At 34.1% G+C, this 9,427-nt stretch overlaps 1 pseudogene; it reads left to right on the top strand.

Moving 5' to 3' along the window:
- The first annotated feature begins 7,317 nt into the window (after positions 1 to 7,317).
- LOC110707601 lies at positions 7,318 to 9,196 on the top strand (annotated as a pseudogene).
- The last annotated feature ends 231 nt before the right edge of the window (positions 9,197 to 9,427 follow it).

Below are 9,427 nucleotides of genomic sequence, written 5' to 3'. Positions count from 1 at the left end.
AAACATAAAGCGAAAACTTTTAAACATGTAAGACAAAATTTAGAGCATAAAAAGAGAACTATAAAATAAATAGTAAAGTTTAAAAATAAAAATAAAACTTTAGAGCATAAAAGGAAAACTGTAGAGCATAATGAATTACTTTATCTTCTAAACTTGCTTAGAACATAATTACTTTAGACCATATTAAGTTATTTTAGAACGTAAAAATTAAAATAGAACATAAATAACAAACTAAAAAGAGAAAAATACTTTAGAACATAGAGAGAAACTTTATAACATAGAGAGTAAACTTTTAACATATTTGGATTATCACATATTATCTCATGTAGAACTCAATCAGGGTGAGATGAGGATTTGTAAACATAGTGAAAAAGTTAATTTCACTTTTTGATCCAGAAGTGGTCCTCATGATGCCACCCAAAAAATAGATATCTTGAAATAGGCTGGAATCCACATATCACGTATATTATACATACGCGCCAACCATTCATGATTCTCCAAATGAAATTCTGAAATAACTTCGTTCCATTTTTGTTCAAACTCTGCCGGCTCAATCTCTAAATGGCAAACACATGTACAAAGTTTTTTCAGAAAATCAGTGTCTTGGGCAATTCCTCGACCTACTTTTTCTGGCACATTTTTCATAATATGCCACATACAAAACCTATGTTATGTAGTTTGAAAAACATTACGAACAACAACTCTCATTGCAGAGTCTTGATCGGTAGTCAAACAAATAGGCTCATTATTTCCCATGGCTTTAAGAAAAGTTTTTAAAACCCATTTAAAAGAAGGTATATCTTCATGAGCTACAAAAGAAGCCACAAAAGTAACACATTTCTAATGGTAATCAACTCCAGTAAATGGACCAAAGATCATATTATATCTGTAACATACACAAATTATATATGCAGAAAATATTAGAACATAAGATAAACTTTAGAACATAAGGTAAACTTTAGAACATTTAGAGAAAACTTAAAAACATAGAGAGAAAACTTTAAAACATTAAGGATAAACTTTAGAACATAGTAATCTACTTTAATTATTAAACTTGCCAATAACATAGTTGCTTTAAAACATAGTGAATTACTCTAGAACATAAACAATACACTTAAAATATAGAGTGAAGGTTTAAAACTTGATAAATAAACTTTAGAACATATAGACATAATGTTTAGAACATAAGACATAATGTTTAGAACATCAGAACATGATGTATATTAGTTTAGAACACAAGGCATAAAGTGTAAAACACAAGAGCATAGTGTTTAAAACATAATAGCATGATGGATATATTTTAGAACATAAGACATATATGTTTAGAACATAAGACATACATAGTTTAGAACATAAGACATATATGTTTAGAACATCAGAACATGATGGACATCTATTTAGGAACACAAGGCATAATGCTTTGAATATCAGAACATATGTTTAAAAAATTAGAATGTAAAAGTAAAATATTTAGAATATAAAAACACAATAAATATTAGTTAAGAATGTGAAAGAAGTATATATTTAGAACATCACCTATTTGTTTTGAACATGATGGTCCGTCAATGTAAGCCTTCAAATCTCTATAAAAAAAAATTTGAAATCTTGTTAAGATGCACCAACATTATCATGTGATCCAGCTAATTCTTTCATCATAGTATAAGACCTCATAGGACCAACATTTACTTGTTTAAAAAAAGAAAAAAAAAAATTACTATGATTAAGGATAAACTTTAAAACATAGTAAATCATAACAAAGAAAACATTATTTAGCACATAAGAATAAATCACCTTTGAATTATCAACAATCAACTTTTTATGCATAATATGCATTTTCTATTATCCTTCTGAAATTTTGCACAACTTGGAGTATATAAACGATGATTATGTTCTTCTTTGAAATGAGTAACAACATACTTTTCGTCATCATATCTCATACATATGTGAGCATTGCATCCTACGCGAGTAACTAAACGTTTCCTAGTAATACGAACTTTTCCTTTTTCATCAACTATTTGTCGAGCAATAGGTTTTCTTATTGCCTTGAAACCTTCCTTATTGCAAACTCCATATTGAAAATTAATTACATCTTTGTTATTCTTCTTCCTTTTAGTAGTAGATTTCCTAGAAGTAAACCCAGCGGCATTTGCATATGTTTTGTAAAAACTAAGACCCTCCTCGGGATCTTAAATATTATGCCCCACACTGGGTTTTAACTCCTTGGGAACACTTGGAATCCATTCCTTAGTAGTACCACTAGGACTAAATGATCCAACAACCTCAGGAGTACAATAAATAACATCAATTGCATTAGAACATTAGAAAAAAAAAAACATTAGAACATTGGAACATGAAAGTAAACATTAGAATATAAAAAGTAAAATTTAAAACTAGAAGGTAAACTTTAGAACATACAATGAAAGTTTTAGAATATAAAGAAATTAGTAGAACATAAAAATAAACTTTAAAACATAAAGAGAGAGATACATAGGAAACTTTAGAACATACAGAGAAAACTTTAGAACTTTAATAATAGACTTTAGAACATAGTAAATCAGGGACTTACCTATAATATACTACTTTAGAACATAGTGAATTACTTTATAACATAAACAATAAACTTTAGAATAAAGTGAAAAAACTATAGAAAATAGTGAATTACTTTATAACATAAGCAATAAACTTTAGAATAAAGTGAAAAAACTTTAGAACATATAAATAAACGATAGGTAAACTTTAGAATATAGCTAGAAAAATTTGGAACATAGAATAAAAACTTTAGAGCATGTAAGTAAACTTAAGAACATGTAAGTAAACTGAAGATAAAACACTAAAAATAATTAAAATTACCTGAACGAGTAACAGAGGAAGAAGGAGAATTATGTTCAACATCATCTAAATCCATGAATATGCAAAAACTTAATTTCAAAATCATAAACACAAAATGTAGCAAAAAAAGCAACCTAAAATTAAAATCGAATTAAATTCAAGCAAATTGAAAAACTCAAGCAAATAAAAAATAAAATTAGAAAAACTAGAAGATGAATTTGATGAAATTAAGGGAAAAAAAATCAAGCAAATTCGGATAAAAAAAAAGAAAGAAAAATCTGGAAAAAAAATAATAATAAAATCTGAAAAAAAAAAATTAGAAAAAATAAAATTTGGAAAAAGATTCGAAAAAAATAAAATCTGGAAAAAATAAAATTTGGTAAAAAAATTCGAAAAAATAAAATCTGGAAAAAAAATTCAAAATAATAAATCTGGAAAAAATTCGACAAAAATAAAATCTAAAAAAAAAGAAAGAAAATTCTGGAAAAAAATCGAAAAAATAAAAACGAAGAAATCTAAAAATGTAAACTCTAAATTGATGAAAGTACGAACAAAAACAAGAAAAATCGCAAAAAAAAAAAACAAAAAAAACAAAAAAAAAATTGCAAAAAAAAATCGCAAAAATAGAAAAATAAAATCACAAGAAAATCTGGGAAAAATATCTAGAAAAAAAATCAAGTAATAAAATGAAATCAGATTTTGAACAATTGATAAACTTATCAGAGAATATTCGTTGATGAAAATGGTGAAATTTGGGTACTTTTGAGTTTTGAGGAGAGAAAAGATGCTGAGGAGAGAGAAAATGTTGAGGAAAGAGGAGGAATAGCCTTGAGTTTTACCCTATTTATTTAGAAAGGTCAAAAAAAAAAAATTGTAAACAAGTTTCAATATTACAGAAATGCCGTTACTAAAGGATCATTTTAGATGGTGTGATCAAAACTAATAAACGGTTGAGATTTGTTCTTATATGAGATTGAGTTCTCATATAGAGGAGGGTTCTTATATGAGCCTTCCTATATATATATATATATGTGTGTGTGTGTGTGTGTGTGTGTATATATATATACATATATGTATACTTATGTGTATATATATACATATATGTATACACACACACACAAAAACACCACTTATACCAATGTGGCAATGTTACATAGAATTAAATATATAGTCATTTTGGTATTTGTTAAAATCAACTTAATGTACAATTTATCGAATTAACTCTTTATATTTTTCACTTTTTTTTATAATAAAATTTATTTTGGGTCAATACATTAAGAAATTAAATGTGATAAGCAATGTGTGGGACTTAAAAAAAAAAGAAAAAAAAGAATAAGTAACGTCGATATTATCAACAACTTTATCTTATTGGAAAATTTGTCAAAAATAAGCCAACCTTTGCGCGGTTATCCCAAAATAAGACAACTTTTGATTAACTAAAAATAATTCAAACTTTATAAATTATTTTCTCAAAATGAGTCATGACCTGTTGATTTTGGGATTAGCTGGTTGTTTAGGTTAAGTATGCCACATGTTATAAGATGATTGATTTATTTTAAAATTTTAACCAAAATTAAATTTTAACTAATATTTAACATTAAAAAAAAAAAAAACTCCCTCCCCTAATCGGCCAACCGTTGAAAAACTCCACCTTCCAGCGCCGACTAATCACTCCAGCCATGCCACTGCCGATGATCCCTCCACCCACCGGCCACCGTCGACCCCTTTCTCTTTCTCCTTGCCCACCGCCGTGCGGCCTGCGCTCCTCCCCTTTCTCTATTTTTACGAATTTCTAGGTGGGTTTTTTTTTTTTGTTCAGGTGGATGTGGTGGGTTTCGGGGTAGATATGGTGATGTTTTGGTGGTTACGGTGGAATTTGAGGTGGGTTTTGGTGTGGGGTATGGGTTTCGGCCGATGAATGTCGACGATTAGGAAGGGGGAAAAGTAAGAGATCGATGGGGAGAAAGGGAGTTGGCTTGCATTCAAGGAGGGCAGGAGAAAGTGGCCCCGTGCAGTGGCCGGGAGGGTTGGGATTGAAAAAGGATTGAGGTGATGAGGTCGTGTGTGGTGGCCGGTCGGGGTGGGTGGGGGATTGGTCGGTATAGGGGTTTTTGTAAATTTAAATTATTAATTAATTAAAATAAATAATTTTTATTCAAATAATATTAAAGAAAGTGACTTGTTTAATAGGTTGTAGGTCATTTGACTTATTAAAGAAAATACCCCTTAAAAATTAACTTCTTCTTAGTTAATTAAAAGGTTGACTTATTTTGAGTTAACCATGCAAAGGTTGACTTATTCTTAACAAATTTTCCTTTTTTTTCACATAGACAAATAAAAAAATTACAACTGAAAATGGGCCATTTACACTAGATATAGGTAGTGTACTCAAATGTCATATGCCTATAAAATAGCCACACCTTATGGATGTTAGGTTGAGGTGTTAACCCGATAACTAGATCGCATGCATAATAATTACAACATAAATAAAAGCATGCAAATAAACATAAACATAAGAGAAGAGAGAGAAATAATGCTCACCCTAGTAGCGTGCTTCGCTCAACCGTTGAGCTCGGAGTTGAAAGCTTCAAGTTCCGCAAGTGCGAGAACCTTCGACGGCTCACACCCTCGCTATCGAATTACTACGGTCCCTACCTCGAAGCTTAGTCGAGGCTAGACCAAAACAACTTAGAGTTTACGAACAAAGGTTTTTTTCTCTTTTGGAGATCCCTTAAAATTCACCAACTCAAGTGAAATTCCTTATGCTAAATGATTGGTATTTATAGGGAATTGTTCCCAAAAATTCCCATCATCTTTTAATGTAGGATAGTTGGTAAAAAGACAATATTAATATTTAATTTAATTCCAAATTAAATTAAAAATCCAAAATAATCATCAAACAACAAGTGGCATGAGGTGAGCATGGGGGTAGGTGAGGACCACCATTGCTTGCTCCCCAAGGCAAACTGCCCCCTCATAACCGGTGTAATGAGAAGCGCACAGCTGGCAGCCCGCTTTGGGCACCAAGGCAGCCATGCTGGCACCTGGTCCCTCGTTTGGGCCTGCCTAGCTAGGCTTTGATGCATCAGCCTGCAACAGCAAGACACACACATGCGGGCTGCTTGTTGCTGGGCGCTGCTGCTGCTACGCACCAAGCTCAGTGCAAGCAGCATGTGCCTGGGGCGCTAGCTGCTGGGCATGCTAGGCCGCATGCATGCTCAGGCATGCTCCCATGCCTTGCTAGCAGGGCTGCTCGGCCAGCTTGCCCAGCCAATGCATGCGATGCATGCTGGGCTTGCGGCCAAGCGTTTCCTTACGGCAAGGTGCTCGGCTAGCTATGCTAGCCTACCTAGCTCTCGCTTGGCTAGCCCATCGTAAGGCTAGGATTTTCGCACGCGTTGACTTGTTGTTTGACTGATTTTTTCGTCTCGTCGATCCCTAAATTCGACTCAACTTTCGATGCTCTAAGCTCAGAATCCGACGACTTATTTCGTAAAGTATCTATTGGCTCATTTAATCCTTCGGATTAATTCGTCGCTTCGGTTTGGATGCACGATTGGGTGTGACCCGAAGGGTTAAGTCAAGATTAAGCTGTAATATTAATTATTCATTAATATTACTGATCGGAAGCGGTCTCCAGCTAGGCATTCCGATCACTTGACCTCACTCAATAATTAGCTTTCTAATTATTTCGAACCCTCTATCATAATAATACACCTGGTCCCTTTGCTTGGCCTGCCCAGTCGGGCTTTGCCGTATCAGCCTGCAACAGCAAGCCACGCACATGCGGGCTGCTTGTTGCTGGGCGCTGTTGCTGCTACACACCAAGCTCAGTGCTAGCAGCATGTGCCTGGCGCGCTAGCTGCTGGGCGTGCCAGCCCGCATGCATGCTCTCGCATGCTACCATGCCTTGCTAGCAGGGCTGCTCGGCCAGCTTGCCCAGCCAATGCATGCGATGCATGCTGGGCTTGCAGCCAAGCATTGCCTTTCGGCAAGGTGCTCGGCTAGCTATGCTAGCCTACCTAGCCCTTGCTTGGCTAGGCCATCGCAAGACTATTATTTTCGCACGCGTTGACTTGTTGTTTGACTGATTTTTCCGTCTCGTTGATCCCTAAATTCGACTCGACTTTCGACGCTCTAAGCTCAGAATCCGACGTCTTAGTTCGTAAAGTCACCATTGACTCATTTAATCCTTTGGATTAATTCGTCGCTTTGGTTCGGTTACACGATTGGGTGTGACTCAAAGAGTTCAGTCAAGATTAAGCTGTAAGAAGCGGCTTCCAACTAGGCATTCCGATCACTTGACTCACTGAATAATTAGTTTCGGAATAATACACTTGTTCGAAGGTCACCATTCCTTTCAGTGAAGCCATACAAAAATGAAGTATCACATCTAGTTCATCACCTCTTAATTTTTTTTTTCTTTTACTTTTACCTCCTTTGCACCAATTAAAAGAGTTTTAGTATAATCATCAATATTCTAATAAAATGAGCAACATCAAAGTGAAGAAATCAACCATGGTGTGTCCAGCTGAGGAGACACCAAAAGGCAGTCTTTGGCTATCAAAGTTAGACATGTTCATACGCCAACCTTACTCACATACTAATGTTCTCTACCTATATTCTCCCAATAATACAACATCTTCTTCTAAATTTTTTGATATCAATATTTTCAAGGAAGCTCTTAGTAAAGCCTTAGTGCCATTCTGTCCAATGGCAGGTAGGTTAAAATTTAACGATGAGAGTGGAAGGTATGAGATCGATTGCAATGCAAAGGGGCCTTGTTTATCGAGGCAGATTCAACTGAAGCTCTTGCCTAATTTGGGGACAACTTGAAGCCGGATTCTCAACTTAGAAAGTTGGTATTCCCTACATGCGACTACTCGGGAGGGCTCTCATTGTTCCCTCTACTATTAGTGCAACTCACCCACTTTAAATGCGGTAGTGTATGCCTTAGTTTTGCACAACATCACCATGTAGCAGATGGAGCTTCCCATTTACACTTCAACAACTCAAGGGCAAGACTAGCCAAGGGGCTTGATCTTAGTGTTTATCTTGTTCATGATAGGGCAACCTACCTTGCGCCTCGTAGCCCGCCCCAAGTTAAGTTTCGACACTTAGAGTATGAGCCACCCTTGCCACCCTTAACCTCAAAGGGTTTGTCAGGTAAGTATTTGTTACTTAGTTACTTTTTACTCCGTATTAATTAATTATGTGCGCTATATATTGCATAAAAGATTTACGATTTGCACGGTAAATTATTTAAAACTTACTATCTGATTTTGCATAGAAATATACAAACACTTCTTTACTTGTGGGTCATTCTCAATACAAACACATTTATATTATGGAGTTACTTGCTTAACATAATTTATACCCCTTAAGTAATGGAACCAACTATTTTATGTAGTTGTGATGGTTTTTAAGACTGTAAAACCTGGGATCTAGACAAATCTCATCTACATCAATGCTTATACCCTAGCCCTTGAACAACCTTCAAAATGTATAAAGATAACCATATAACCTTTAAAAGATTACCTCTTAAAAATCACTTTCTAATGTTCAAAGATAATTAATAAAGGTTAACATATACTTCAAAATGGATTTAAATTAAGTTACCCTAAGACTATAAGTTATATAGTAGAATTATTGTACACATTCCTTTTAGTGATTGTTCACACTTCCCTTTTCTTTTCTTTGCACAAAATTTTTTATCAGGTGAGACGGAACCAACAACAGAATGCACCTTCACTCTTACTAAAGACCAAATTTACACCATAAAACTACGAGCAACATCTCAAGAGATGGTATTAGATTACAAGCAAAGTACATATGAGGTGCAAGCTGGGCACGTGTGGCGCATTGCATGTCTGGCACGGATTAACCGATGATCAAACCGTCAAACTTTACATACAATTAATGCACGGTCAAAATTAAGGGATATAGCCTTTCCCCAAGGTTATTGTGGCAATGTCTTGTTTTTTGCAACTTGTGTGGAAAAGGCTAGAGATATCACGTGTAAACCACTATGGTATGCTGCGAGTAAGATTCACGAGGCAATCAAAAAAGTGAGTGATATTGAGTATATGAAGTCAATGTGGAATCATATCCAGATCTAACAGCTATTGTCCATGGGCCACATAGTGCTACTTGTCCAAACCTCACAATAAACTCTTGGGCTAGGTTGCCTTGTTATGAAGCTGATTTTGGATGGGGTGGACCTATATTTACAGGCATAAATAGAATGAAATTTGAAGGGCAAACTTACATTACACCAAGCACAAATGGGGATGGTAGTTTTTTAGTGGCCATAAAACTTTTTAACTCTCATATGACACTTTTCAAAGGGTACTTCTATAACTTCTAAATTACAAATGGTTATTTGAGTATGCACTTTATTTGTGGCCTTAGGCTATATATGTAACATAAATGCGGAGTACTTCGTATAAAATAAATCACTCCGATTTCTTTTAGTTAGCTTATGATGCAACGTAGTACGAATGAAGTATATTATTATTATTATTATTATTATTATTATTATTATTATTATTATTATTATTATTATTATTATTATTATTATTATTATTATTATTATATA

The sequence above is a fragment of the Chenopodium quinoa genome, unplaced genomic scaffold, assembly GCF_001683475.1.
Source record: "Chenopodium quinoa cultivar QQ74 unplaced genomic scaffold, ASM168347v1, whole genome shotgun sequence".
NCBI classification, from domain to species: Eukaryota; Viridiplantae; Streptophyta; class Magnoliopsida; order Caryophyllales; family Amaranthaceae; genus Chenopodium; species Chenopodium quinoa.
This window is presented reverse-complemented; position numbering and strand designations above follow the sequence as displayed.